Raw genomic sequence first — 13,730 nt, 5'->3', positions numbered from 1 at the left:
CTATCATTTGGCAAAGAAAAATTTCAAAAATTTTAGTTTTAAAATTTGATCATTTTCTATATCTTCATATGGAGCTCTTCTTCTAAAGGAGATCAATAAAGTCTAAAAATGGCCACAACCCCCCAGCCTCTTTAGTGATACAAAAGAAATAAAATATGAATTGTATGATGAGTCCTACCTACTTTTGATTTATCCTTTAAACATTTCTCTCTCCTGTGCCCCTTATTTATATATCACACACACCCAACAGTTTTACATGATTTATGATACAAAACCCTCCTGATAATCAGATAAGTGTTCTCGCATGTATATCAAAGTCTCATATTCGTTTCAGTGAAGACATTTTACATGAAGCCAATATTTATTGTCAAATAATAAGAAGTGAATAACTCTGCTGCTAACAACTTCTAAACATTAAATATCCCCAACTGATATATGTATTTATTTTCTCCTTTGTTATTTAATAACTCTGATTAATATTGGTTTGTTTAATTGCATTTTATCTTTAAGACTTGAGATTCTTAAGATCAGTAAAATCCAATTTTTTTCCCTACATATACATTAAAAGCGAATGTGAATAAAACATATAAAATCTACGATTAAGACCTGTCTCGTTTTTGCCCCCCCCCCCTTCACCCCCAAATATTATAACAAAGGTAGCCCTTTAATTCGATTAACACATCAATATGGTCGACTTCACAGAAAAAGCATATCAAAAGATCATGAAGTGCAAGATCAAGATGCTTTTCTTAGAAGTCGATATATCTATGGATCGACTTCATAAGAGGGCTATACATATATAAGTTACGTAATGTAAATAGAATTTCATTTAATAGCTACTGTTCTTGGAAGGTAGTGCCATTGATCAATAGATATGTATAAATTTTGTTTAATACCAGACTAAAGAGTTTTAGATATTTATTGCACATAAATAAGTTGAAACAACTAACCTATTTCTTTAAAAGATAATCGTTTTATGGGAGGACATTCCTGAACTTGAAATACTAGTAGTACATTGTATGTTTAAAGTAACCTAATTAGTTTTTCTCAAACATACGCTTAAAATTGCAGACAAAAATATTTTTAAAAATGCAAAATTTTAGTGGTGTTTGATTCGGGCATTTTCCAGGACAACAGAAGAGAAGAAACTACATTTGAGAAAGTCTTCTGTACTTTCTGTGTTGCATGCTGTAACATAATACAAGTAAAGTCATGCAGAACGTGAATAATAAACAAGCATACATGGTACTAACATCTTTTGATATCTACAGGTCGCGGTAGCCTAGTGGTAGGGCGTTCGCTTCGTGGTCGGAAGGTCCGGGTTCAAACTTTTTTTGACTGTTCCTTCGCCAAAGTGAAAGTCACGGGTCTTTCTGATGACCTTAGGTTAGATTTTTTTTAACTGTATACATTTACATATATAAACATGAGAAAAATACAAGAAAAACAAGCATTCTGAGAGTATTGCATTAGCAATACTAGTCCCCTACCGGCAAGTGTAATCTGGTTCCCGTTAAGAATTGAAAATGCCATAATTCCGTCAAAAATCAATGAAGCGAAACGAAATGCAAACTTGATCTATAACTAATCAAGGTAAAGTCACATACCAAAAATCAGCTCAATATCTGAAAGCGTTTAGAAGAAAATTGCGGAAAACCCCTAAAAATTAAAAAGGCCATAATTCCGTCAAAAATCAATGAAGCGAAACGAAATGCAAACTTGATCTGTAACTTATCAAGATACACTCACATACCAAAAATCAGCTCAATATCTGCAAGCGTTTAGGAAAAAAGTGCGGAAAACCAAGTGGGACGGACTGACAGACAGACAGAGGGACAGACAGGCAGACAGAGGGACAGACAGACAGACAGACGGACGGACAGACTCAGAGGAAACCTATAGTCCCCTCCGGTTTCACCGGTAGGGGACTAAAAAACTGAGTAAATTACACTTTGTTACAAAAAGTTGAGCCCGCGTGGCACATTGGTTAGAGCGTCTGCTCTAGAGTCGCGGAGTAAAGAGTTGATCCTTATTTCACTGGTTCGAATCTCATTGCGGGACATGGAGACCGGTCCTTCGGATGAGACCGTATAAACCGAGGTCCCGGCCGTGTCGCAGTAGGTGCTGGCACGAATAAGATCCCTCACTGCTCAATGGCCCTAAGTGCCGGGTATAGGTCTAAATTTGTAGTCCTCCACTTTCAAGTGTTGGTGTCTCCATATGAGTAAAAACTTTTCGAGAGGGATGTTAAACAACAAACAAACAAAGCAGATAGTTGATTTGAAATATTTTTATTCTCATTTCATTTGTTTACAGTATATGTATTATGAGAGTGATCGCCTTACTAATGTGAATTCCAAAATTGTTTCATGTAAGTTTAGTGTTAAGGTTGATGGAGGATAGTGTGCTAAAATTTGTAAAATGTTATTTCTTATAACTTGGTAAAATCCTTATGGCTTCTACTGGAATACTTTTCTTAGTTTCTCTCTTACCGGTACTTAAAAGCAAGACCTAAATCTTAGGAAGGAATTCGGCTCCCTAGTTGGTATTTTGTCCTTCTCTATAGTGTTTTTTACGTATTCCAATTGTTTCCTACTTTCCATTTATGATAAGAAAAGAATCTATCATACTGTAAACTAAACAGAATTTCATTTACTAGTTGTTCTTGGAAGACAGTGTCATAAATCAATAGACACACTTCTAGGAAAATAAACCCTTCCCTCGGACTGAAATGATTTGAGAAATTTATTGCAGTCATTTAAGTCGAAGGCACCATCTCTCTGATAAGATGATAAACACAAAGCTTAACTTTTCGAATCACCTGAGAAAAAAATTGTAAACCTTACTATCTCCTAATTTTAATGATATAGAGAGAATACACATAATGGAAAGTGTGTTCTTTATCAGTCTATTTGAAAGCATACGTGTATCTTCGTTGTGTTTTTAAGAGGATACCACTTTGAAACTCATTCAATTTATACATAATAAAATTAAAATATTACATGAGATTGTTTTTACGGTTTTGAAAGCGATAGAAGTTTATGTCATTTTATTCAAAGACCCATGCAGTACATACAGATGACGCCAATCACTGTATAAACAAGGACAATGCATAATTCAGTACTCGTTGAGATCCCAAGTAATAACCCAGACTTTTATAGTTTGGATTTTGACAAAATAGAGTACTTTCATTTTAAATTCGTTTTAATAAAGTGGGTATATTAGTAAATTATAAACTAGGTCACCAGATTTACGATTGTTGAAAATCTATTCATATGACCTGTCTACAAGTTTTAAACAGAAATTAAAGTAGAGGTGAACTCACAATATGATTCCTGAGAAATGAATCCTGCTTTATGAATGTTTTAAGATCTTCCTATTTGGGGGTTTTCTTGAGAAAATAAGGGAAAATATTCTTTTACTTACATCTCTTCTTCCAAGTAAATCAAAATTAGTCCATAGTATGTGAAATTTTAGATATAAATCCAACTTTGCCAAATAAACTGATTCTTTAAAAAGACTCGAGTTTATTACGGTAATTAATGAAGAAAAATTAAATATGGCCCCTTTTGAATATGTAATTATTTGATTGATGATAAGTTCTTTCAGAAATTTAATTATCTCTTAATTTGTAGAAATATAATTCACACAAAGACCAAAACGAGCGAAGATTTTAAAATTCTTCCTTCTTCAACTTTTTTTATAAGTTTAACTTAGATAATTTTTTGACGCCAAATTGAAAAGCATGCATCCTCTTAGCCTAAGAAGACGATATTTTCGTAATGTGGAAGCAAGACAGAACAACAGGTTTTAACAATATTAATAAGTAAAAACAATGTCTTGAGACTTATTACAGAAGGCAGGACACATCCTGACACAGGATTTCATCTAAAATGCATATTTGTGACCTTTCAACTATTTTTTTTCTATCCATAAGAATCAGCAAAGTGGATAGAATTGCGAAAAATTAAAAGTACTGATTTAAAATATTTTACAAATCATACCTTTTTGTAAAATACCAGCGCTGTTCCCAGTGAAAAAATATCGTAATTGTTATAGGGATTTCTTTTAATGATATACAGTTAAATTGACAATAAATTAACTTCTCCATGTGACACCTCTCTAGTAACTATAAGGGGTTTGTTCCTGTTAAATCAAATACGAGCGTTTTATATGGGAATTCTTAATGGCAACATGATTAGGGTTAACAAATTGATGTTCTTAATGTATGATTTTAAAAAGTGTCTGTTTATAGGACAGTGGATTTGAACATATTTTATTGTATAAATAATATACAAATGGTTTGAACACAAGTTCTAGCAACTTACGAGGTTCTCACCATAAATGGCTACAACTGTCAATGTCTATAGAAAAAAAATTGATATACAAACATGTTTGTTTAAACATACATTTATAACTAACTAGTCTTAGTGTTAGGTTGTAATGATTAATTGAATCTTCCAGAATAACAGTAGAGGGTGTATTAAAAAAAATGACCAAACGCATATTTATCAACACACACTAAAAATACAGGAAATAAAAATAGATTTCTATGTCTCAGCATATGTCTTTAGATAGTGTCTAAATACCTGCCAAATATCTCGTTGATATCTCAAGTAACAAAAAAGTCATGCCCAAAAATGATGCTAATATCACCGAGCAGAATTAACCCTTTTTACCAATTTTCTTTTGAACTTTTATTTTTTCACTTAAATATGTTTTATCAGTTATTTTCATCGAAATTAGTACTGAATCTTTATTTATTGTTGGACTATGAAACACCGAATTATTTACTTAATTGCATAGTGACACTCTTTGAACAATTGCTGAGACCTACAAAGGGACAGAGTATTAATACAACGACTCATTTCTAATGCCTTATAAAAACATTCATGTAATTTTATTTATCTTTCTTTCATGTCTATCTTATCAAAACACTTTACAGATTGTAATTTACTCAGCATATGTCATTTTGTCACTCAATTTGCTAATTGTTGTCAAAGAACTCTTTTATATACCAGTATCTGAATAGTATGTGGCAGTTCGGAGGCTAACGCATTACTGGCTACTTCCGTCTGTGTTCCCCGCTTGTATTTCTTGAATGTTAAAATTGTTGACCATCATTAAATTAAATACTTTTATTAATAAACTCGGAATTTAAATTACCCGTTACTTTGGATTTATAATATGTGATTTCGGGAAGAGCCCTAGGAATACGGCACTATTACTTCCGGCCCGCAACGCCATTTATTTCACTGCCAACATTCCCTCTTTCCCGATCAACGACATATAATATTTTTGACCCAAACTACGCGGTCATACTAAAATTGTCAGGAGTGCAACACCTTTTTGTGACATTTTGAAATTTCAATATTTTTTTTTTATTTTCTGGCGATCTGTGAAATAAATAATAATGCTTTATGTTGAAAATAAAGACTTTCCTGATAATATTCAAAGTATTGAGCTTTAAATGTGGACTGTAGTGACTTTAGTTTAATCAAGTTGTGGTCATGGCTGATGTTTAAAAAAATGTCATGCCATGTCAGGAGTGCAACAGAAAAAAAGTAGTGTTGCCAAAAAAACATCAATTGTAAAATTCTGAAAGAAAATTAAGACAAAAAAGAATTTTGAAAGTGTAGAACAATAACTGATATACATTTTAAAACTTAAAAATGTTATATAAATGACGAGCAGCATTAATGAGAGTCAAGTATATGAGCATTCCCAATTATGTCGGGAGTGCAACATTTGATGTTTTGCCCGCAAGCATTAAAAAACTATTATCATTATATGATTTTCTGATTTTTATTTTGGAAAATAAAGATACAAAGAACATTTTTACCAAATAGATTTATCAATTACAGGGTCTGTCTGTGCTTCAGATCTATATTTCTATGATCAGGAGTGCAACACATTTTTTAAAGATTCAACTTGTGTGACGAAAACACTTCTATTCATGCTTAGAAGTATTCATTAATTAATGATGATTTTTTTGTATAATTAATACTAAATTATTGACAGTTTTATCATTAAAATCCTTCCTTTTTCAATTTTATCAGTTCAGATCTGTTTTCATCTTTTTTGTGATTTCTTTAATGAACATTAAAAATAAACACACCAAAAATTCTCATAAAACTCAAGTAATTCCTTCTCAACTTCACTAAAACAGCAGAACAAGTTCTTATGTAATTTTCACCTCACAATTCTACTTTTAAGGCCCCAATGCTTTTGGTCAGGAGTGCAATAAATATGTTAGAATTATAAATCATCCAATAAGAATAAAAATATAGAAAAAATGATGAGTAGAATTTTTCTGATGGGTTACTGTGTTTGTCCTCTAAAGGAAAATATGCTATAAAATATATGTTATCTCCTAAATATATTTTTAGCTAGTTTTTTTGTTGGCATAAATAGGGAATAATTCCAGATAAAATGTGAATTTTAAATACTTTCATCTGTTTAAATTATGAAGTACTGAACTATAAATATTGCACAATTTCATTGTCATTCGATGTTGCCAACACTTAATGAATTTTTGTGTTCTATGGTTTTAATTTTAAATTTTACTGCAGTCAGGAGTGCAACAAAACTGCGTTATAATTACCAATGCTTTTTAACTATCTTTACTAAAGAATAAGTTGAAAAAAAATGTTTGATACTATTTGATGTTCAAATTACTATGTCTATCAACAAATTACAGAAATTTTACAGTCAATTCAGGGAATAGTTTTCATCATTTCACATATATTTTTAAATACAATTGATATATATATTACACTTTGAAAATAATCATGTTTTACAGTCTTCAAAGTATGAAAAAAAACCTGCCGTAAACGATGAAAAAATATCAAAACGACAAATTGATTTACAAAGTAAGAATGGGTTATTGTGTGTTATTATTTTTAAAACAATGTTAAATAAAATACATATCAGATTTCAGAAGTGCAACACAATAATGTAACACAGGGTCACTTCAAAATCTAGTATTTTTTGTAAGAGAACTCGTATATAAAAATTCTTTTTTGGCTTAGATTTAAAGAATTGACTTGAACGGACAAAAAAGTGAATTTTGGGGAATTTTATTGCTTCATATTTTTTTCATATTTTAACTTTTCAAACCAGAATTGAAAAAAATAATGTAAAATAACAATCAAAAAGTCAATTTTTGTCACATGTACAAGAGAAGATACTCAATCAAGGTCTAGATTTAATCATTTATACCCCTTTTACCATTTTGAAGCATAAAAAACTATAATTTCTTGTGATTATGTATTCTAGAAAGTCTTTTAAGGTGTAAGGATATTTTCTTTTTTCAAAAGAAATTTTACTAATAAAAATTCTGAAACTTTTTAATCCAATTGTCTATTATATTGCCACTTCAGGATTTTAAACTAGAATGCATTTGCAATATGATGATATAAGTGAAAAATATGTTATAAGTAGTTGAATTTTTCCAAAAAATTTCAGTTTGGTGGTCATTTTTTTAATTCACCCTAGAGTAAATATTTGCAGTTACAATACCAAAACTATTATATGTAAATACCAAGGCATTACATTCTTTTTTCCATTTTTAGTCATGTTGTCCTTTTCTCTAATGATAAGGAAAATTATATACACGTAGACAAAACATCAACTTTTAGTAAACTCGTCATTAATTGTTTGGAAAGTCTATACAATAGACCGATGCATAATTAACACTCAAACTTCTAATTATATATAATACATAAACAATGACAGGATTCACAGTCATACTTGCGTTAATAAAGCGGATATAGTGTCTTTATGCTCATATCGAGTATCAAAAGGTTACCACACTATTCAATAAATTTGCACCTTCCGAAATTTATACGTAAGTAGAGGTATATTCGAGAAACAGCAAATTTTGCAACAAGTGAGTACATTTTGTAATTCACGATTCTAAATGAATTATATTTTTAATTTATTTTTTAGAAGAAAATTTGTTTTACTCTGATTGTCTTTGATTAATTTTATTATATTTTTTGTAGGCCTAAAAATGGCAAGTTCGGTATCAAAAAAACCTGGTATATTTCTTTTTTGTTTTCTTTTTTTTCTTTTTAAAGTCATCTAATTTTAAAATTTTATTTTTATTTATTGAATCTGGGTTTTTTTCATCATTCTTCATTGTGATGAATTCTTCGAAATTGTCAGAATGAAGTATTATGCATTTATCTTTTATATACATTTTGAATATAGTGAAAATAGAAAACCTCGTCTTTGGTGGAGGGGGCGCAATGGGTGTTGCGTACGGTGGAGTCATGAAGGTATAATGCAAGTTTTGATCTCTTTCTTTTTTTTTAATAATTGAAGATCAGGCAATATTACATTTGTGTCTGAAATAATTCCATGTACTCTAAATTGTTATATCCGGGTTGACGTGGTTATAGGACCACGGAACAAAGATAGATATATTGATGCATATTAAATCGTATTGCAAATAATTTGTTATGCAAATTTGTTATGCAGAATAAGAGACATTCCTTAGGTTTTCAATTCCTTATTCGAAACATACCCAGTGTACTTAATATATGAATAGCCATTGCATCTTCTCGGCCTTTCCGGCAAGCTAGGAACACTTTGAATGTGATTACATTACTGGACGTTGATTTCTTTTTATACAAAATTGTGTCACTTCTTTTTAATTAAGATATTGGACAGATAAAGTTGGTTGTCCCTTCTGTAGTATATTTTAGATTATATCTTTACATTAAATGAAGTTAAGCTCCAGACTCTAAAGATAAGAGGACTCTCTACATTTATCTCAATGTTTATGAAAACGGTTTTGTTTTTTACATATACATGGATGTTACCGTTAATGTCTTGCTGAGAATATATATTGAAAACCCTCTACAATTTTAATATCACCAGAAATCATAAGCAGGATTAAAAACCTATGTTAATTTCAATAGGTACTGGATGAAGCTAAGATATTGCCCAATGTGAAGAGATTTGCTGGAACCAGCGTTGGCGCCATTGGTGCAGCAGTTTTTGCTATGAATTGCTCTGTCCAAAATTTCGAACAAATCTTGAACACCAATATGGAGTATGTACTGAAAGGTAATCTTATTGCATACATTATATTCTTTTCACTTAAACCTTTTTGTTTGAAAGCTTTAAAAACTATATATGCCTTACACTGGGAGTCAGAGGCAGACATGATCAGTAATATATTTGAATGACTTGAAAGCCTACACAGTAATCCTTATTCATTCTTGAAATTTTCCTAAACTTCGTATAAGACGTTTTCTTCCCACATTAATCATGTTGTGATATTTGAATTCAGATTACTGCTGTGGGATGTGTAGCTGTAATGATTCGTGTGCATGTACCTGTTGTTGCTCTTGTTGCCAAAGTTGTATGGGTCGCATTAACACGTGCTTTCTTACGTTTTGTGGCCTCTGCAACCTCCTTTGCCGTGCTTGTTCCTGTAGAGATCCTCCCTTTGGAATGTATACTGGAAATAAATTCTATAAGTGGGTAGGGGCCCAATTTGAAAATCTTGGTTTCCCCAAAAATGTGACTTTTAAAGAGGTAAGCCATTTGCATTTAAGGACATTGGCAAGTCAGGGCTTTCCGGAGAAAAAAGGTTTAATACATAGGTTTTTTCACTTGTAAAATAGTGATTGAGAGTGATCTCCCGTGTAGAATTCTCTAAGCGGTGAAAACCAATAAAGCGTATGTTATAGAGGTAAACAAAAGCACGTGTACTTCCTTCAACGGGTAGAATCATCTATACAGCAAGAAAGAAAAGTAGTAATGGCTTTGTTGTGCATTGTATTCAGGGACAAAGAGCAAACAGGTCGTCATTTATGCTCAGTATGCTGGGAAGGGCAAAGATGTGACATATGCTGACAGGTAGGTCGACCATGCCGACTGAGAACAGTTCTTAGGTCGTGTGAAGGAATCAGCATTTAGTAATTACGAATAAAAGTTAAAAATAAATCCATGCCAATATTTTATGACAATGTGTTTCAATCAATTCAGTCAATTACATGATAAAAACAATCAACCAGTCTCTTGACCAATTTTAGCTGTTAAGGGACGCAACTCAAAAATGATGATCGGTGCCGGTATATCCATGTCTTGTTTCTATATATACATTTAAACCAAAATATCTAGAACTCATAGGAAATGAAGTTACAATAACGTATATAATACAAAAACTGTATGAAATAAATGTGTTTTGAAGAAATATTATGGTGAAAAATTATGTAGGTCCCTTTTATCAACATTTTACATAGGAAATGCATTAAGAATTGTAAAAACACTAATTTGACAAAATCTAAAAAGGAATGCTGGATTGGTAGGTAAAACGATCCAGAATATAGCCTATTTAGTACATTTAAACCTACTCAAAAGTTCTTGAAAAATTCTATACAATAACCAGGAACCTTGCCAATGTCCTTAATCTGTTTTTATGAGTTAAAGAAACATATCAAAGAAACTTGAGTTAATGTTATCAACCGATTTCAAAATAAAATAGCATTCATTTCGATCTTTTTAATGTGGTTTATCTTTTAAAAAACTTTTCCACAGTTATATGAAAAAAATGGAAATGAATTGTGCATAGCTGTGACCAACATCAGCACAAAGTTTGAGGAATTTTGTCACGTAAAGACAACACCAGATATGGAGATCAGACAAGCTGTCAGAATGTCTATGTCCATTCCAGGTATTTTACTCACTTCAAAGTTCGTTAAAGTAAGATTGAAGAGGATGCGCTTCCAATTAGATTCTTTAAATTAGCGCATTGAATTAAACAGCAAAAAATAGTGGAATTGCTTTCTTAAAAAATAATTTTGTTATCATTGATGACCTTATAAAGCTCTTATAAAGAACAATTGCTTTGTGGGTAATATTTATAAAACATTTTTTTTTTTTTTTTTTTTTTTTTTTTTTTTTTTTTTTTTTTTTTTGCGAAAGATTACAAGCTAAAGCAACATTTGAAAAAACGCTGAAATTATCTAAATCTAAATGTTATATTTAAATTTCAGTGGTTTTTGAGGACGTTAGATTGATGAACGCCAGCTCTGGTAGGCCAGCAGTGTATGTTGATGGAGGAATGTTGTGTAACTACCCAATATTCTGCTTTGATGGTACTAAATTTTTTTACCCTGCTTAAATTGGCCAAAATAAACAGTCTAACAATATTTCAATCATTAATTTTACAAAATATTTCAAAATCTGCAGGATGGTGGCTTTCAATGAAACCAGAACATTCCTTCTTCAAGAAGCTGAAAGACGTTGAAACGATGCCCGAAATATATGCAAGTCGATTTAAACCAGAAAATGATGAAGATTTGTTAAAGACTTTGGGATTTGTATTGGTAAGACACGTGGTTTTCCTTATGTTGTTACTTAGCTCATCTGATCTTAATATTTTTAGTGCACTTTTTGAAAACTAAAAAATTATTTATGTGTTTTGTTTTTTCTCTATAACTTGAGTTCCTTAATCATCTCAATTGTCAAATATTTTCTCTAGGATTGCCAAGTGTCTTTTGCAAATTAAAAAAAATAGGATCAGATCAGGAGTAAAATCAACAATCAAGGGACTGTCATGTTGTAAATTTTGAATTTACTGGTTGACAGTAAATACAAAATAGTTGACGTTGTAAATTTGTCATTTTGTATTTACTGCCACCCGGTAAATTCAAAATTTACAGCATGACAGGACACACATTGTTGAATGCTGTTTCTACATTTGCAAGACTAAATTTCTTCAGAATATCTGAACATAATATCTGTACAGAACATATAAAATTACCCTACTCTAGCTGTGGGAGTAAAAACATGTTTTAAGAACCATTCTCTTTGATTATTAAAACTAGCTCTTAAGAGGAGAAAAGGGGCTGTGGCACGCAAAGTCACAGAATTGATTACATCTCTGTTTATTACATTTTCTTTGATTTTCTTTGGCCTCTATTTTTTTTTTAAATATTTTTTTTTTGAAATTTAAACACACATCTGAAAATTGAAATGGGAGACTGCAGAAGACATTATTTTCCTAAGTAAAATAATCCCTTAATTGAGTTATTTCCAGGCTTTTTCTGTTAGAACATGGAAATGTAACAAATGAATGATGTCATATTTTCAGAACGGTCCTCCTTCATGTCATATTCTTTCCTGATTTACCACTTTCATATTCTTTCAAGTCATATTTAAGCAATTTAAAAATTTTTTAAAACATCAAATTTTTAAGGCGTATAAAATCAAAACTGTAGCTACTTTTTTGTTGTATGCAACTAAGAATTTTAACAACAACACCACCAAATCATTACCAAGGAGTGTGTTCATCGATATTTTAGTTCGGCGACAAAGAAAGTCAGTTATACCGAAGACATTGCCGAGAAGAGGAAAAGATACATAATCTCTGTGCACCAGTAACAGAGCAACCTCCTAAACTGGACATTCCAGAATCGGATACAGTAGACGGACTCTCTGAAGAATCCTCTGTAACAGAGCAGCCTCCTAGACTTGACATCCCTGAAACGGATACAATCGACAGAGTTTTTAGAAACATAAGAACCAGGCTAAAAATGTACGAGCTTCGGAAAGCAAATTCAATATATACATCTTTTAACTTTGTATATTTTCAAGATATTGTATATTTTCATATGAAAAAATTAGAATAGAACATAAGATTTCATTTTCAGAAAATTCTTGACCTTAAACAAAGCCACCAGTGACTGTGAATACAAAAACCTAAGGATATTTCTGGAGGTAAATATAAGTCTTAATTCACCGGCAATTACATGTTTGTTTGTTTGTTTATTTCTTTATGCCAAAGGCTCATCAGATTTTACATATGTATACACAATATAAAGCATACACAAAGCATTTTCCAAATGTATTATATACAAAACAAAGATATATATATATATATCAAATAATAATTACAAATTGGATTTTGTAGCTTTGTATAAAAAATTTTCCCAAATTAGATAGCTCTTTCACCTTTTGACTACACATTAAATTTATAAGTTTAAATAAACTTGGTTTAATATAATAATATTTCTTAATATACACACTTCTCAGACTTTCATAAAATGAACATTTTAATATAAAATGTAATTCATCTTCAATATCATTAGAAGAACAGAGTGTGCAAACTCTTTGAGGTCTTAATGCATTATTATATCTACCAGTTTCATTTTTAGCTCACCTGAGCCGAAGGCTCAAGTGAGCTTTTCTGATCGAAATTTGTCCGTTGTCTGTCGTCGTCGTTTTCGTAAATTTTTCACATTTTCATCTTCTTTTCCTGAACTACTGGGCCAATTTCAATCAAACTTAGCACAAAGTATCCTTGGGTGAAGGGAATTCAAGTTTGTTCAAATGAAGGGCCACGCCCTCCTTCAAGGGGAGATAATTACGAAATAGCAAAAAATTAATGGCATTATTGAAAAATCTTCTCCTCAAGAACCAATAGGCCAGGAAAGATGAAACTCATGTGGAATTATTGTCAGTAGTGTAGATTCAAGTTTATTCTCAAGAACAGCAAAGCTATGATTGATCATATTTATATGGAAGCATCCTCAGGTGGTGTAGATTCAAGTTTGTTCAATCATGACCCCCAGGGGTAGGGTGGGGCCACAATGGACGATCAAAGTATAACAAGGGTGTATATAGGAAAAATCTTCAAAAATCTTTTTCTCAAGAACAGCAAAGCAATGATTGGTAATATTTATGTGAAAGCATCCTCAGGTGTTGTGGGT

Source organism: Saccostrea echinata, unplaced genomic scaffold (assembly GCF_033153115.1).
Source record: "Saccostrea echinata isolate AGI-Se365-2 ecotype Australia unplaced genomic scaffold, CSIRO_AGI_Sech_v1 ptg000002l, whole genome shotgun sequence".
NCBI classification, from domain to species: Eukaryota; Metazoa; Mollusca; class Bivalvia; order Ostreida; family Ostreidae; genus Saccostrea; species Saccostrea echinata.
Note: the sequence above shows the minus strand (reverse complement) of the source record.